A 16,282-nucleotide genomic window follows, 5' to 3' on the forward strand; every position below is an offset into this window, starting at 1 on the left:
TGCCCACACGCCGAGTACGCTGCTCTCCTCCAATCAGGAGCAAGTCCTACAGTTTATTGGTTGAACTGGAGGCAGCTGTGCGGAAGCTGTTTACTTCTCTCCCAGCGCCATATTGTGGGAGAGCAGATGCATAGAATAAGTCTTAATTCCAGTAACTCAGTCCAGTTCGGGCTGCTCCCCACAGGTCAGGACAGAGGAACAGAGGAGGGAAGTAGGTACTGTTGGGGGACAACATGGAGCCTCCACAGTTGGTCTGTAGGTGGCTGCCATGGAGATAGGGGTGGGAGCTGGGTGGAGGATGGATATTGGCTGGGTTTGGAAGTCAGGCTAAAGGGACCTAGAATGGGGAACCCTACCATCTGGATGTGCTCTGGCATTGGGTTCATTGATTGACTGGAAAAAAGCGAGGCAGAAGGGTCAGCAGGGCCATAAGAATCATCTGGACAAGGCCTGAGTACTGTGGGTACGGGACTCAAGAGGTTGGTCACCAACAGACACAGCTACCTTGGCTAATGGGGAAATGAGGGCTCCGACTCACAGTAGGGGCCTCTCTGCCATCCCTTTCTGCTTGGGGCCCTCCATAAGAAGATTGTCTTGGATACACAAGGAGCAGGAGCAGTTGGAAGGTGCAGTCATCCAGGCATATGGCCATCATTCAGCCTGGCAGCAAGAAACCACATCACCAGCATGTACCGAGCATACAATGCGTGCCTGGGCCCAGAAAGCAGGTTCCTCATCCATGTACGTGAAGAGAAGGGCTTCCACTTCATTCTTGCTCTGGCGATAGCTGCAAGAACCAAGGTCATCATGGCCAAGCATCCCCTGGCAGGGTCAAGCTTACCTGAAAGGTCTCATTTCACCTGAAAAAGACACTGGCTTCATCTGTAAAAACTGATCTCATCTTGGGGGCTGATGTGTCCTGCCAGAGGCCTTGGGGAAGCTCAGGCTTAGGCTTGGGCTCAGCCTTCTGGTACTGGTCCACTGGGCATTGGACCTCAAGAGTACAAGCACGTGCCTATTTTCAGTGACCCCGGGGAGACTCCTAAGCTTGCACTCGGGTTGACTGGGGTGGAAGGGCAGAACGAAGGGGTAACACATTCTGCCCAGAGGTCAGGACCTGGCAGGCCATTGTGCCAGTCCAGGCACTACACCTATGGCAGGCCTTGAGCCTTGCACTCTGAAGACATGACCCCCAAGGAAGAAGTACCTTTAGCAAGGCCAGCCAGAGCCATGAGGACCAACAAGTTATGAAACTGCCTTGATTGCAGCCCAGGGCCCCTTGCAGCCATAAATTCAGTGCATTGGGGAGGTTGGCTGACTGTGAGTCAGTAGATTGCAAAGACCCAGGACTGACTATAGATACGCTCAGCTGTCTCCCTCAAGGGAAGGGTTTGAAAGGGAAGGTCTACGCACTGGGTTTCTTAAGGAGTGAAATTCAGATTCATGGACTCCCTACTAGAGCAGTGATAAATATGGTGAGATCTGCAGGTTCGAGACTCAATTTTCATGATCCTGGCAAAGTTGATTGATATGTCCCTAGCTAGAGGAACATCCTCCAACACTGCGAAGCCTATGGGGTTGATGCAGGCCCAGGAGGAAGGCACCACATCTTACAACTTGTGGCCAGGTCCAGGGAGGCCCCTCGCTTGGATCTCCATTCCTTTTATCTCAATTTTACATTAGAGAGTCCCCCCGCCCATGCTTTGATTGCATCTCTGTGACATAAGACCTCCTGACTGGAGTATAGCCTAGGGATCTCATTTGGAACACTTAAGAGTGCCATAGGCAGAATACACCAAAATCACAGGAAATGGGACTTGCCTCCTGGGAAAGAGAGTAAAGAGGGTTTTCCCGGTTTGCTGCTGAGGTATAACAAGCTCTGAGAGCAACACTGAAGTCCTATTGTGACCATCTGACCATCTGCCAATCAACAGTGAGGCCTTCAGGGAACATAGATATTTGTTGAGCTTTGGGGTAAAATCTACATATAATGAAATGAAACTCAGATGTACAGTTGGGTGCATTTTTTGTCTACATGAGCAGTGTATGGAAAGTACAGATGCAAGGGTTTGAACCCACATGGGTGTTTCCTAACCAGCAATGGTTTGAACCCACATTGAAAGTGTTTCCTAAACACCAGTGGTTTGAACCCACATGGGAGTGTCTCTTAACCACCAGTCCAACAACTGAAGTAGCAGCTCCTTTGCCTTACAAGATCTCTGTGTGGCCCTTTGCAGTCAAACTCTTTGAACTCCAGTGGCCGCTGACAACCATTCATTCGTGCGTTCTCCATCTCTATTTGGCCTTTTCCCAGAATGTCCTATGAGTTGAATCTTAGCATGTAGCCTTTAAGGTATGGATTCTTTCTCTTAGAAAAATGCACCTGAAATTCAGCCCGGTCACCACATGACTTCACGGCTTGTTCCTCTTTCTCACTGAATCCTGTTCCTCATTATGGATCTGGTATAGTTTGCATATTCATCCCTCATGAAGATCATCCAGTTTACAGTTTTTAGTGATTGTGAATAAGACAGTGAGCATGGCAAGGGGTTTTTATGTGTGCTTGTTTTCCAGGTCAATTGAATACATAGAGATACACATTTGGAGTCTGATGCTGTGTGTGTACTTTTGTAAGAAACTGCCAGATTATCTTAGAGTTCCTGTTCTGCTTTGAATTCCTTTCTTCAGTAAATGCGTGTTCCTGTTACTCCACATTTCTGTCAACATTTCCTATTAGCAGTTCTGTTTGATTTTACGCAAATAGACTTGCAGTGGTATTTCATCATGCTGTTAACACTCAGTATACTATTTTTGTGTGCTTATTGGAGGTAGTGTCCTATTATATACTGTGCCAGTTGCGGTGTGGAGGGGTCACCTTTTTGCTCATTAAACATTTTTAGGTTTCATTTATTTATGTGAGAGGTAGAGTTACAAACAGAGAAGGGGAGAGACAGAGAGAAAGATCTTCCACCCATTGGTTCACTCCACAATTGGCTGCAATGGCCAGAACTAAGTCGATCTGAAGCCAGGAGCCAGGAGCTTCTTCCGGGTCTCCCACATGGGTGCAGGGGCTCAAGCACTTGGGCCATCTTCTACTGCTTTCCCAGGCCATAGCAGAGAGCTGGATTGGAAGAGGAGCAGCCAGGACACCACTAGTGCCAATTGGGGATTCTGGCGCTACAGGCAGAGGTTTAGCCTACTGAGCTACAGTGCCGGCCCCTCTGGATTAAATTTTAAGTGTTCAGTGTATAATTGGGAACAAGTCCTTCATTAGCTGTAAGTTTTGTAAATATTTTCTCCTGATGCTGGCACTGTAGAGTAGCGAGTAAAGCCGCTGCCTGAAGGACGGGCCTCCCGTATGGGCTCCGGTTCGAGTCCAGGCTGCTCCTTTCCTGATCAGTGTGGCCTTTTTAGTGGCACAATGGTAATTGTCATTATTTAAAGCATTTTTGAAAGTTTTTACTTTACGTGTTTAATACTAGCTCCTCTACAGAGAAGCTCCACATTCTGATGGAATATAGTTAGAGACTGGAAGGCAGTTAGGTAGATATGAATACTGACGATATTGTAGACTTCCAGCAATATTTGAAGGGTGGTGATGCTCGTGTTTAACAAACAATTCTAAATTACTAATGCACACTGAGATATCTACAAATGCATTTGGCTTTGTTTTAAGTTATTTTCCACTGGGGGAGTGGCCGTGTGAGGCGGGACGGGAGACTGCTTCAGATACCTGTGGGAACTGTGAGGATGGAATTTTTTGGTTTGGTACACTATTCATTCCTGATTGTTGAGATACATTGGCATAGTCAAAATAAAAAGTAAAAAAGGCAGAAATATGAGATCACAAATAGTAAAATAGGGCATAATTTGGATGGCCCCCACCCTCAATTCATTCCATGCATATCGTAGTCCAACCTGATTTTGCTCCCAGCTAGCTCTTGGTCGGCATCGACCCCTCACTCTGCACTCTGGCCCTTCTCACAACCTCCAGGTGGCTGAGATTTCCCATGACCTCATCTCTCCAAGCTCTGCTCTCCAGGCCACCTGTTAAAGTACAAGGATAGGCCGGCACTGTGGCTCACTAGGTTAATCCTTCACCTGCGGCGCCGGCACTCCAGGTTCTAGTCCCGGTTGGGGCACCGGTTCTGTGCCAGTTGCTCTTCTTCCAGTCCAGCTCCCTGCTGTGACCTGGGAAGGCTGTGGAGGATGGCCCAAGTGCTTGGGCCCTGCACCCGCATGGGAGACCAGGAGGAAGCACCTGGCTCCTGGCTCCGGATCGGTGCAATGCGCTGGCCGTAGCAGCCATTTGGGGAGTAAACCAACAGATGGAAGACCTTTCTCTCTGTCTCTCTTTCTCACTGTCTAACTTTGCCTGTCAAAAAAAAATACCACAAGGATAGCCCTGTCTCTCTAGGCCTGGCCTCTACCCTCACCTCGGGGGTTTCCATTCTACATCTTCCTAACTAACACTCTGAGGCTCCTTCCCACCTGCCTACCCCAGGACCCCTCCTTCTGTCCCTGCACTCTTCCCACGACCACGTCCATGTCACACTCTAGGTCTCTGCTTCCATGCTGGCACCCAGGAGTCCCTTGTCCTGATGTCCAGACAGAAAGTCTCTTCCCCAGATCCACACAGGTCTCCCAGAGCTCCTTGATTTGGGCAGCATTGCTTTGCTTGCTGCTCTCATTCTCTATTAGTGAATGCCGTGGTCCCAACTGCCCCAGCTTGGGGCTTGGTACCCCATAGCTTCTGAGAACATGATGAATGCTGATCTTTGTGCTAGGAGAGCTTTGGGTATATGGTGTTACCCACATCTTCCAGACCCTTGATCCTTTCCAGGACTCCCACAACTCTCCCAAGACCCCTAACCTCTCTGAGGAGTCCCTTTATCTCCAGGGCACTAGCCTATCCCATGGCCCCTCCAACCCCTCTTCCACATATGACTGTAGCCTTGAGGTAGGAGGAATGTGTTCTTGGGCCTGGTGTCTGTGCTGGGCCAAGGTTCACAGAACAACCCATCAGTGAGAGAGGCAGGCTTTCTGTCATGGAGTGTGAGTACCCAGGGCTAGCCAAGTCTGGGAGAGTCTGAAAAGGGGCTGGAGGAGGTTCCAGAGAAAGGAAGGCAAGTCGGAGAGGAGGCCCTAGAACTACTGGCCATCCCTTGGGCTGCACTTTACAACAGGTGGGAGACTTTGGCTGTGACAGTGTCTGGTTGTTAGTGCTACCTGTGTGAGAGCAGGTAGAGGGCCCGTACCTGGTATTTTCCTGGACTCTCGGTCTTTATCTTGTTCATGTCTAGCAGCAGTGTTGACTTCTTCCCCCACACCTGGGCAGTGATCCCCATGTCTGTTTTGTGACACAGCTACAGGAAAGGAGAGGCTTGGGTGAGACAAGGCCCCAGGGATGGAACAGGATGGGGTGGAGAACAGCCTGAGGTGCTTGGAACATGGAAGCCCTGGGCTCCGTGGTGTCTTGGGAGAGGCTGGCTCTGCTTGGACTCTGGCCTCATCACCCACAGTTCCCGGGAGGCATGGGCTTCATTCCCAGTAGATTCACCCTTTTGGAGCACCAAGATGCCTCCCAACCCTGGACCTAGTGGTGACCCGAATAGTGACATCAGTTTCCCTCCCTGGAAGATGACCCTGCAGTGGATGGACAGGAAGACTTTAGGGTGAGAACACTTACCTCCAGCCATCTGAGAATCAGGCAGCGTACTGCCTTGGAAATAGGCACTGCTTGCACCAACTGTGCAGGAAGTTGTCATAAGGGGACCCTCAACCTCCTCCTTACCTTGCTATTGCTCTGATATTTGCTCCAGTTCTTCAGCATCTTTAGGCATTTCTAGAGTGTGTGAGTCTCGTGGCTGGGAAAGGAGAGGAGATGGTATGAGTCCAGTTGCTGGCCTTTCTGCAGTGGCCCTTGGAGGCAGCATAGGAGCCCTAACATGACTGAACTTAAAGGAGTCAGACCCTGAGGCCCTAGATCTTCTAATTGGGTGAGTGTCTGTTGCCTTGTCTCCAAGGCAGAAAAGGCCAGCAGGACCCTCCTTGTGTGTGTGTTGGGGGGGGGCTGGACTTGCCATCTGCTGCCTTTCCTGGGCAGAAGTCATCACCCTTTGCTAGAGCTTAGTGAGGACTGTTCTGAGAAGGGCTGTGCTGCCCAGGAGTAGGTGGGCTCTGCCCTCAGCAGCTGTTGCCTGAAGTGACCTTGACCTGAAGTGACGGGGTCTGGGTGCTTAGCCTGAGAACTGTTTGCTGCTGAGAGCCTTCACCCAGGCGCCCACCCATCCTGGTGCCTCCACATCCCTTAAAGGAAGCCCCCTTGTCTACCTGCTTGTCCTATGTGCTTGAAACGCACCGTGCCCCTTCCTTGTCGGCCCCAGAATCTGTGACAGTGACCACACAGGCTGTGGCCAATCCTTTCCTCTGTGTCCTGTCAGCTGCTCAGGCAAGACACCTCCCCCCTCCCCTACGTGGCTTGCAATACGTAAGTCAACCATCAATAAAGGTGGGTTTTTGATACATTTCCAGAACAATCCCCTGGGGCACTGTTCCAGGTGCTCTGCTGAGCCCACCTCCTAGTCTCTGTGCTTCTGTGCAGTCCTGGGATGATGGTGTGAACAGATTCAAGTCCTGCCTCCTCCACCACAAGTCCTCCTCCCAGCACGGAACCCAGGGCAAGTAGGTCACTATGAACTGCAAACCCGCTTGTCCTGCTCTCCCTGGGATGGGTCCCTGGGCAGCTTCTCAGCCCCTGATGACAAAGCCATGGCTGCTCCTAGGAGCCTTCTACAAGAGGCCTTTAGCCCAACCCTCTGGGACCCAGGGATCTGCTGGACACCTGCCCACAGCCCAGGCAAGGTGCCCCTCACCCCATGGCTACATGCTCTGGAATGTTGCTGAACTGGGCTGGCTCCACCAGCGACAGGGAGGACCTGCAGGCTGCCCCCTGCCCTTGTGAATCCCTGAGCTCTCAGCACCTGCTCTACCACAACTCTGTCCCTACCAGCCCCCTGAGTTGCTTGTGAATCACTCAGCTCTGGCCTAATGCTGACCAGGGTGAGCACTGTGATGGCAGCTGGGGACAAGTTCTCAAACAGGTAAACACTGTCCCACTTCAAGGGATGAGTTTCTGAAAATGACCCCACTCCTGGGACAAAATGGGGACAAAAGACTTCGTTGCAAGATCCACAGCCTCCCTAGGGCCAGGCAGCAGCTCACTCCTTCTCTTCCCCAGGCTCCACCTGTGGCCCTCCATGGTGACTCGGCAACCAGGGGGGTGGGGGTGAGGGGGCCTGGTGAGAGGGCATGGACACTCAGGGACTGGTGGAACCAGGGCAGCCCCTTGGGGTTCTGTGAAGCAGATCCCCAACTTGTTGATATGCAGCCTCCAGTTCTGTAACTGCTCACACTCAGCAATGATGTGTGCTGCTTCCTGGACCAGCAAGACCTCCAGGTCCCACAGCTCCTTGAAGCTGAAAGGGAAAAATCCCACCATGACACAACCTCAGAGAACCACAGGGAACTGCTCCCCACAGCTCCTGTCCATCAGATCAGAGGAGGTGTCAGCCCCACAGGCAGTGAGTGCCTGAAGCCCAGGTCCCAGAATGGTGAACTGTGCAGAGGACAGGGACATGGATAGCCCCACCCCACTTCCCTAGGATGGTCATTCTTCATCCTCCTTTGCCATCCAGCTTTCCTCCCATGACCATCACTGCACCTGTGCAGAAGGCTCCCACCCCACTCCCACCTGTGGGAACCACATGCCCGGTGGGTTCACAGATGGGCTCACCCCACACCTGAATTGAGTGCTCTGCATAGTGCCTGCCCAGACATCCGTGTCCTGACACAGGCTCACACCCAGGGCACACAGGCACCCATGTTCCAGGGTCACTCTGAGGAAGCAGCGACATGACTGTATCCACGCTCAGCACACAATGGGCATCACTGAAGACTCAGCCAGCATCACCCTCAGCAGCAGCCCAGAGAGCCCAGGGCCACACACCTGGAAGCAAATGTCCTCAAGTCGGCAGGACCTGCAGAGCTGGATCCATCGAGCTCTGCCAAACATGCCTCCTGTCTAGAAAATGAACCCCAGGTCCGTCAGTTACTGGACACATGGAAAGAGGGGGTTCTGGGTTACTGGAAACACTGGTGGCCTCTAACTGCCACAGAACATGGAAAGAGAGGGTTCTGGGTAATGGTAGCTTTGTGGAGTTCTACCAGTCCTGTCCCAGTGGTGCCCTCCCAGCTCAGGAGGCACGAGTGTCAGCCTCCTCAACCTCAGAATAAGCACAACCCTATACTGGGGGCTGCTGTGGTCTTTGCAGGGCTGAGGAAAGAGGGAAGAACTGTGGCAAATGTGCCATGACCTAGCTCTGCCACCACCTTCTGTCAGCTGCTCGATAAATCCCAGCCTTCTGCAGGGCTCTCTACCTGTAACCTGTCCTCTTCCTCCAATACACCTCTGTTTTGAACCAATGTTTTACTATTATTAATTATTATTATTATTATTATTATTGTTTTATTTGCAAATAAGTGCAACGAGAAAAAGGAGGAGAGAGATTTTTCTAACCTCTGGTTTACTCCTCAAATGGCTGCAACAGCTAGGTCTCAGCCAGGCATTCTATACTCTTACATGGGTGGCAGGGACTCAAGAACGTGGGTCATCCTCTACTACCTTCCCAGTCACATTAGCTGGGAGCTGAACTGGAAGAGGAGCAGCCAGGATTCAAACCATCCCTCCAGTATGGGATGCCCATTTCCCAAGCAGTAGCTTAATCTGCTATGCCATTGCTACCCCTTGTAACAACTTTCAAAGCCTTGGCATTTTGAATTTCAGTTAGTGCAGTGAGTTCCCCCCACACACCTCACCCAGCTCCCTGAGTTCAGTCTGTGCCCGCCCCTGCAGTAAACAGGACTCCCAAGGCTACAAACTTCTGACACAGGACAGGTCTCAGCCCTGCTGATCCATTCTGTGTCCTCCCACTCTGCTCCTGTCTTGTTCCTCTGTGGTGCTGTCAGCACTGGTCACCAGAGAGTTTTCCCGGGATGACAGAGAAGGGAGCAGATGGCCGAGCATGGCCTTCTTTGTGTCCTGTGTCGGCCCCACCTAGTCTGTCTGTGGGAGGAACAGGGCCCCTGCCCTGGGTGCAGGTGAGGGGTTGAGAGACAAAACACTGTGATTTCAGCACCGATACTGAACAAACATGCAGGTAATACTGAAGCCAATGCTGACAACAAGGGCTTGGCAAGTGTGGGGGAGGGGCAGGAGCACCCGGGAGAGCTAGGTACTGGGGAGACCACCAGGGAATGCTAGGCATCCCTGTCAGCAGTAGCAGCTCAGGCTCCTCTAATGCCATGCTCCTCCAGATCACCTCTGGCCCCTGCAGAAGTGTGAAGGGCCTGGTGGGTTTCGTCCAGCTTTGTGGGCTTGCTCCTGCTGCATTCCAGCAGCCTCTGCTCTTCCCAACAAAGCAGAGCCTGAACTTCACTCCCCTGTGGAGTGAGCATGTGTGTGTGTGTTTGTGTGTGTTTGTGTGTGTGTGTGTAAGCATATATGTATGTCCTAGCTGTGTGGGTTCTGCTCCAGCATGAGCATACAAGTCCTTTCACTGTCACCAGTGGCATGAGTCTGGCATCAGAGTTGCTGTGGGAAACCATGAGGGAAATGGCACAAAGCCGATAGAATAAGGAAGCCGGTATAAAGCCAAAAATATAAATATTAATATAAATAAAATGAGGACTGTAAATGGTGAGTTGAAGCAGTATAGATTAAAAAAAAAAAAGATGGGATATCTGGTTACAGTTATTCTTGAATCAAGCATAAAACCAGGAGTGTAACTTGGTAAATGTATACATATATCCAAAAGAAAATGTAACACACAAAATAAAAATTAAAAAACAGAATGGTGGGCTAGTATGGGAAAACAGGTTCCTAGGAACAGAACCAGTTTTATTCAGTTTGTGGCAGCCAAAACCAGCCAGTGAACAGTTGTCTAGCATTTATCTTTTTTTAAAGAAGTACCTCAGGCAAATCCATTTTTAATAACTGAGTTCCCTTTGTACTAAAAAGGCTTAAATTTACTATTCCCTCATCAATATATCATAAGTGGAGGTGTTCTCTACCTTTTTGAGATTAAAATATCAGATGGAAACTTTTTTCTGTATTAAGGTACGTGATGGCAAAAGTTGTTGATGAAAGAGAAATAAGAAGGCAATTGAAAAACTGGGAATCCATAAAGGAAATGGAATAAAGCTGAAAGGATAAGGAGCCAGCACAAAGCCAAAACCATAGGTAAAATGAGGACTCTCAATGGTGAGTTGAAGCAGTGAAGAATTATTTTAAAAAAGAAACCTGATATCTGATTACATTATACATAAATAACCATATAACAAAGATTGTCACTTGGAAAATTTATACATACATCCAAAGCAAAATGTAACACACAAAATAAAAAACACAACTAAAATAGTGGACTAGTATGGGAAAAGAGGTTTCTAGCAACAGAACCAGTTTCATCCAGTTTGTGGTAGCCAAAACCTGGCGATGAACTGTCCTCTCGTATTTGTTTTTCTAAAAGAAGTACCTGAGGCAAACTCATTTTCAATAACCCTCTGTACTAAAAAAAGGCTTACATTTACTATGGCCATGTACATATTTCATAAGTGGAGCTGTTCTCTGCCTTTTTGAGGTTAAAAGGTCAGACGTGGGGAACTTTTTCTATATTAAGGTACACTATGGCAAATGTGTTGTGCTGATGAAAGAGAAATAGAAGTAAATTGAAAAAATGGGAATCCATAAGGGAAATGGCACAAGGCTGAAAAGATAAGGAAGCCAGCATGAAGCCAAAAATACAAGTAAAATGAGGACTCTCAATGGTGAGTTGAAGCAGTCCAGAAATTTTTAAAAAAGGACCAGATACCAATTACATGAATTCCTAAATAAAGCATAAAGCCAAAAATGGAACTTGATAAATTTATAAAACTATCCACAATAAAATATAACCTCCAGACACACAAAATCCAGAATGGTGGATTTTATGGGAAAATTGGTTCCTAATAGCAGAGGTGGTTTTATCCAGTTTATGCCAGGCAAAACCAGCCAATGAATAGTCCTCTAGGAATCCTGGTTTGTTTGTTTTTGACAGGCAGAGCGGACAGTGAGAGAGAGATAGAGAGAAAGGTCTTCCTTTGCCATTGGTTCACCCCCCCAATGACCGCTGCGGCTGGCGCACTACACTGATCTGAAGCCAGGAGCCAGGTGCTTCTCCTGGTCTCCCATGCAGGTGCAGGGGTCTAAGCACTTGGGCCATCCTCCACTGCCTTCCTGGGCCACAGCAGAGAGCTGGACTGGAAGAGGAGCAACCGGGACTAGAACCCGGTGCCCATATAGGATGCTGGTGCTGAAGCAGAGGATTAACCAAGTGAGCCACAGCGCCGGCCCCTGGACAGCTTCTTTTCTATATTAAGTTTTACTATGGCAGATACGTTGTTGTTCATGAAAAAAAAAAAAAAAAACTAAATAAGTAAATTTTAAAAAACCAGAATCCATGAGCAGAATTTAGTATGTGAACATCAGTACCTAACAACAGAATAGGTTTTGTAAATTTTGTGCCATTCAAAACCAGCCAATAAACAGTCCTGTAGCATTCCTGGTTTTTAAAAGAAGTACCTGAGGCAAACCCGTTGTCAGTTACTGTGAATTCCCTCTACTTAAAAATCTTCAAATTTACTTTTTCCACATATATTTATCAGAGGTATTATCTGTATTGAGGTGTGCTTATTCCTTCTGAACTGAAAAGGCTTAGTTTACTTTTCCCAAAAATATATACGAGAAGGGGTGCTGTTCTCTTTCTGGGGAATAAGTGTCATTTGTAGTCAGCATTTTTCTAGATTAAGGTATACAATGACAAATGCATTATATTGATGAAAGAAAACTAAATATGGAAATCTGAAACAACAGAATTTAATTAGGAGAAGCCATACAGTTGAAAGAATAAGGCAGCCAGTGTGAAGCCAAAAATGTAAATAAAATGAGGACTCTGAAATGTGAGTTGAAGCAGTCCAGAAATTTTAAATAAAGAGCTGATATCCAGTCACATGAATTGTTAAATTAAGCATAAACCAAGAATGTAACTGGGTAAATTTATAAGAATATCCAAAACAAAATTGAACACAGAAAACAGAAAAAGCAGTGTGGACTAGTATGGGAAAATGGTTCACAGCAACAGAAGTGGATCTATGCAGTTTCTGCCAGCCAAAAACAGCCAATGAACAGTCCTCTAGGGAGCAAGTGTGAAACCAAAAATATAAATAAAATGAGGACTCTAAATGGTTACTGAAAGCAGTCCAGAATTTTTTTAAAGGAAGTACCAGAGGGAAACCCATTTTTAATACTGAAAATTTCTTCTGAATTAAAATGATTTAAATCTACTTTTTCCATATCTATTTACACACACACACACATCAGACGTGGAATTATTCTATGCCATATTGAGAATAAAATCACAGATGTGGGTGGCTCTTTTCTATATTAAGGTATACTGCAGCAACTGTGTTGTTGAGTAAGATAGAATTAAAGAATTAAATTTAAAAACTGGAATCCACGGGGGAAATGGCATATAGCTAAAAACATAGGGGAGCCACTGGACGCCAAAAATATAAATAAAGTGAGGACTCTAAATTAAATGGTGTCTAGAAGCAGTTAAGAATTTTTTATAAAAGACTGTATATTCAAATACATTAATTCCTCCATCAAGCAAAAAAACAAAAATATACCTTGATAAATTTATAAAAACATACAAAATAAAATGTAACACACACACAAAATTGGAGACTTGTATTGAAACTTCGTTCCTAGCAACAGAACTGGTTTTATCCAGTTTGTGTGGGCAAAAACCAGCTGATACAAAGTCCTCTAGCATTTCTGTTTTTTCTTAAAATAAGTGCTTAAGGCAACCACATTTTCAATAACTGTGAATTCTTTCTGAACTGAAAAGGCTTAAATTTATTTTTCCCATGTATATATATATATATATATATATATATATATATAAGAGAAGTCGACGTGTTATCTGTCTCTTTGGGGAATAAATGTCAGATGTTGTCAGCATTTTTCTACTTCAAGATGTACAATAGTAAAAGTACTTTGTTGATTAACGAAAGCTAAATACATAAATTTAAAACACTGGAAGCCATGAGGTAAATGTCATATACAAAAAAAAAAAAAAAAAATGGAGCCAGCATGGAGACCAAATACAAATAAAATGAAGACTCTAAATAGTGACTAGAAGCAGTGAAGTAATTTAAAACAAAACAAAAACACCAGATATTCAATTACATGAATTCTTCTACCAAGCATAAACCAAAAATGTAAGTCGGTAAATTTATAAATATATCAAAAATAGGCTGGTGCCGCGGCTCAATAGGTTAATCCTCCGCCTGCAGCACTGGGGTGCCAGATTCTGTCCCAGTTGCTCCTCTTCCAGTCCAGCTCTCTGCTGTGGCCCAGGAAGGCAGTGGAGGATGGCCCAAGTGCTTGGGCCCTGCACCCATGTGGGAGACCAGGAGAAGCACCTGGCTCCTGGCTTTGGATCAGCGCGGTGCATCGGCCGCAGCGTGCCGGCCGCAGCAGCCATTGAGGGGTGAACCAACGGAAAGGAAAACCTTTCTCTCTGTCTCTGTCTACTCTGCCTGTCCAAAAATATATTTATATATATCAAAAATAAAATGTAACACACAAAATAAATTAAAACCCCAAATGTGGAATACTATGGGAAAAGCAGTTTCTGTCAAGAGAACTGGTTTTATCCAGCTTTGTGCCACAAAATCCAGGTAATGACCAGTTCTCTTGCATTCCTGTTTTTTTAAAAGGCAGTATCTAAGGCAAATTCATTTACAGTAACTGTGAATTCCTTCTAAACTAGGAAGGCTTAAGTTTTGTTTTCCCAAATATATATATATATGTATATATATATATATATATATATAAATATATCACAATATATCATAATATGTAGTATATCATACCAGTACATTGAATCATAAGCATGATATAATTATTCCAATGGATGCAAAAAACCATTCAATGAAATTCAACACCCATTCCTGTTTCATAAAAAAAGAAACATAGTTCAATATAATAAAGGTTATATATGACAACTCTCAGTCACTGTCCTATTGAACGAGGGAAAATCAAATGCATTTCCTCTAAGATCTGGAACCACACTAGGATATATATTTATTGTTGCTGCTCTTATTCAATACAGTATTGGAATTTTTAGCCAGAGCCTTTAGGAAAGAGAAAGAAAGAGTACAAATAGAAAGGAGAAGCTCAAACTATTCCTTCTCAGATGATATGCTTCTGTATGATGAGAAACCTAAAGACTCCTCAAAAACACATTAGAACTGACAAATTCTGTAAAGTCACAGGATACAATCAACACACAAAACAAGTTACATTTTTATACACCAATAATTAACTCCCTGTGGAAAGAATGATAAAAACAATCCCATTCAGGAGAACTACCAAAAAATGCCTGGGAGCAAATTAAACCTGGTAAGTGAACGACCTCTGCAATGCACATTACAAAAAACCAAAGAAAGAAATTGAAAAAGACACAGAAAATGCAAAGACTGCTCATATTCGTGGATTGTAAAAAGTAATTTAAAACTTTCCATATTACCCAAAGTAATTTACAGGGTCAGTGCTTCCTCATGAAAATATTTATGACATTTTTCACAATTGTGTTAAAAACAATACTAAAATTCACGTCTAAGCACAATAGATTCAGCAAAGGCAGAACAAACTTGAACAAAAAGAACAAAGCTGGAGGAATCACAATACAAGATTTCAAGGTATACTCCAGGACTATTGTAAAGAAAACAGCATAGTGCTAGCATAAAAACAGACACAAAGATGAATAGCATAGGATAGAACAGGAGATTCCAGAAACTAATCCATGTATCTACTAATAATTGAACTTTGACAAAAGTGCTCAAAGCACGTATACTCTTTCTTCAATAAATGGTGCTGGGGAAACTGAATCCCCTTACACAGAAGATTAAGATTGACCCCTACTTTTTATCCTATACAGAAATCCACTTAAATGGGTTATGTATCTAAATGTAAGGCCTGAAGCTATTCAACTACTGCAACAAATAACAGGGGACATAGGTCAAACCAGTAAGAAAGACTATTGGCTATATAAACATGTATATATTTATTATATATATTACAGTTATTGGCTATATAAATAAATGAATGAATAACAAATGCTGGTGAGGATGCAGAGGAAAGAGAAGAAATGCAAGTTAGTGTAGCCAATAGGAAAAAGAGTTGAGTTCCTCCAAAAAAATCTTTTTTACTATAGAAGGAATTCACTGTTGCTGAAAATTGGTTTGCTTCAGGTAGCTCTTTTAAGCGAACATTAATGCTACAGGACTTTTTACTGGCAAGTTTTTGCTGGCACATACTTGATAAAAAAAATTCTGTTGCTAGGAACTGATTTTCCCAAACTAGTTCACAATTCTAGTTTTTTTTCCATGTATGTTACATTTTATTTTGTATATATTTATAAATTTACCAAATTACCTTTTTGGTTTTATGCTTGATAGAAGAATTCATGTAATTGAATATTCAGATTTTTTGTTAACTTTTTAGTCACCATTTTGACTCCTAATTTTATGTATATTTTTGGCTTCTCGCTGACTCTGTTATTTTTCGGACTGTGTACCAATACACTCGTGGATTCCTGTTTTTTAAATGTGTTTATTTAGTTTTCATTCACCAACAACTACATTTTTGCCATAGTACAACTTAATATAGAAAAAAAGTGACTCCATCTGGCATTTATTCCCAAAAGAGAAAGAAAATACCTCAATTTCTGTTATGTACATTTGGGAAAAGTAAAATTTAAGCCTTTTTTAGTATTGAATGAATTCACAGTTGTTGAAAATTTATTTTTCTCTGGAAGCTCTTTCAAATACACACCAATGCTAGAGGACTGGTCATTGGCTGGTTTTGCTGGCACAAACTGGATAAAACCAGTGTTGTTGTTAGGAACTGAATAGTCCAAACTAGTGCACAGTTCAGTTCAGTTTTGTGTTTGTGTGTGTTATTTTATCTTGGATATTTTTATAAATTAGCCAAGCTACTTTTTTGGTTTTATGCTTGATGTAGGAATTCATATAATTGAATATTCTGTGTTTTTTTTTTTAATTTGTAGGCCAATTCTAGTCAGCATTTTGAGTCCTAATTTTATTTATAATAAGTTAT

The 16,282-nt window shown here is 44.7% G+C and overlaps 2 protein-coding genes and 2 long non-coding RNA genes across 27 annotated transcripts in view; 2 read left to right on the forward strand and 2 right to left on the reverse strand.

Annotated features, from left to right (window-relative positions):
* LOC103346435 (neuroblastoma breakpoint family member 4) overlaps window positions 1-16,282 on the reverse strand; it is a 1,612,367-nt gene that overhangs the window by 788,390 nt on the left and 807,695 nt on the right. The gene's annotated exons all lie outside the window — the stretch shown is intronic.
* Window positions 1-16,282, forward strand: part of LOC103346987 (putative neuroblastoma breakpoint family member 5) — a 344,943-nt gene that overhangs the window by 295,300 nt on the left and 33,361 nt on the right. For 15 of the 17 annotated variants that reach the window (XM_070054481.1, XM_070054478.1, XM_070054473.1 and 12 more), the window contains one exon: window positions 10,178-10,321. The exons of the other annotated variants lie outside the window; for them this stretch is intronic. The gene's annotated coding sequence lies outside the window, so the exon portion shown is untranslated. Of the gene's footprint in view, window positions 1-10,177; window positions 10,322-16,282 lie in introns of those variants that run through there. 17 annotated transcript variants of the gene reach the window in all.
* The window catches only part of LOC103346986 (neuroblastoma breakpoint family member 4), a 320,087-nt gene that overhangs the window by 253,732 nt on the left and 50,073 nt on the right, over window positions 1-16,282 (forward strand). The window lies entirely within an intron of this gene.
* On the reverse strand, window positions 654-8,144 carry LOC138844560 (uncharacterized). 2 transcript variants are annotated; one of them, XR_011380494.1, is made up of 4 exons: window positions 7,803-8,144; window positions 5,795-5,867; window positions 5,259-5,366; window positions 654-787 (listed from the first exon to the last, which is right to left on the reverse strand). It is a non-coding gene; the product is annotated as an uncharacterized lncRNA (long non-coding RNA). The 2 variants fall into 2 exon arrangements; XR_011380493.1 differs by lacking the exon at window positions 654-787 and having other exon boundaries at window positions 4,147-5,366.

Source organism: Oryctolagus cuniculus, chromosome 12, assembly GCF_964237555.1.
Source record: "Oryctolagus cuniculus chromosome 12, mOryCun1.1, whole genome shotgun sequence".
Taxonomy (NCBI): domain Eukaryota; kingdom Metazoa; phylum Chordata; class Mammalia; order Lagomorpha; family Leporidae; genus Oryctolagus; species Oryctolagus cuniculus.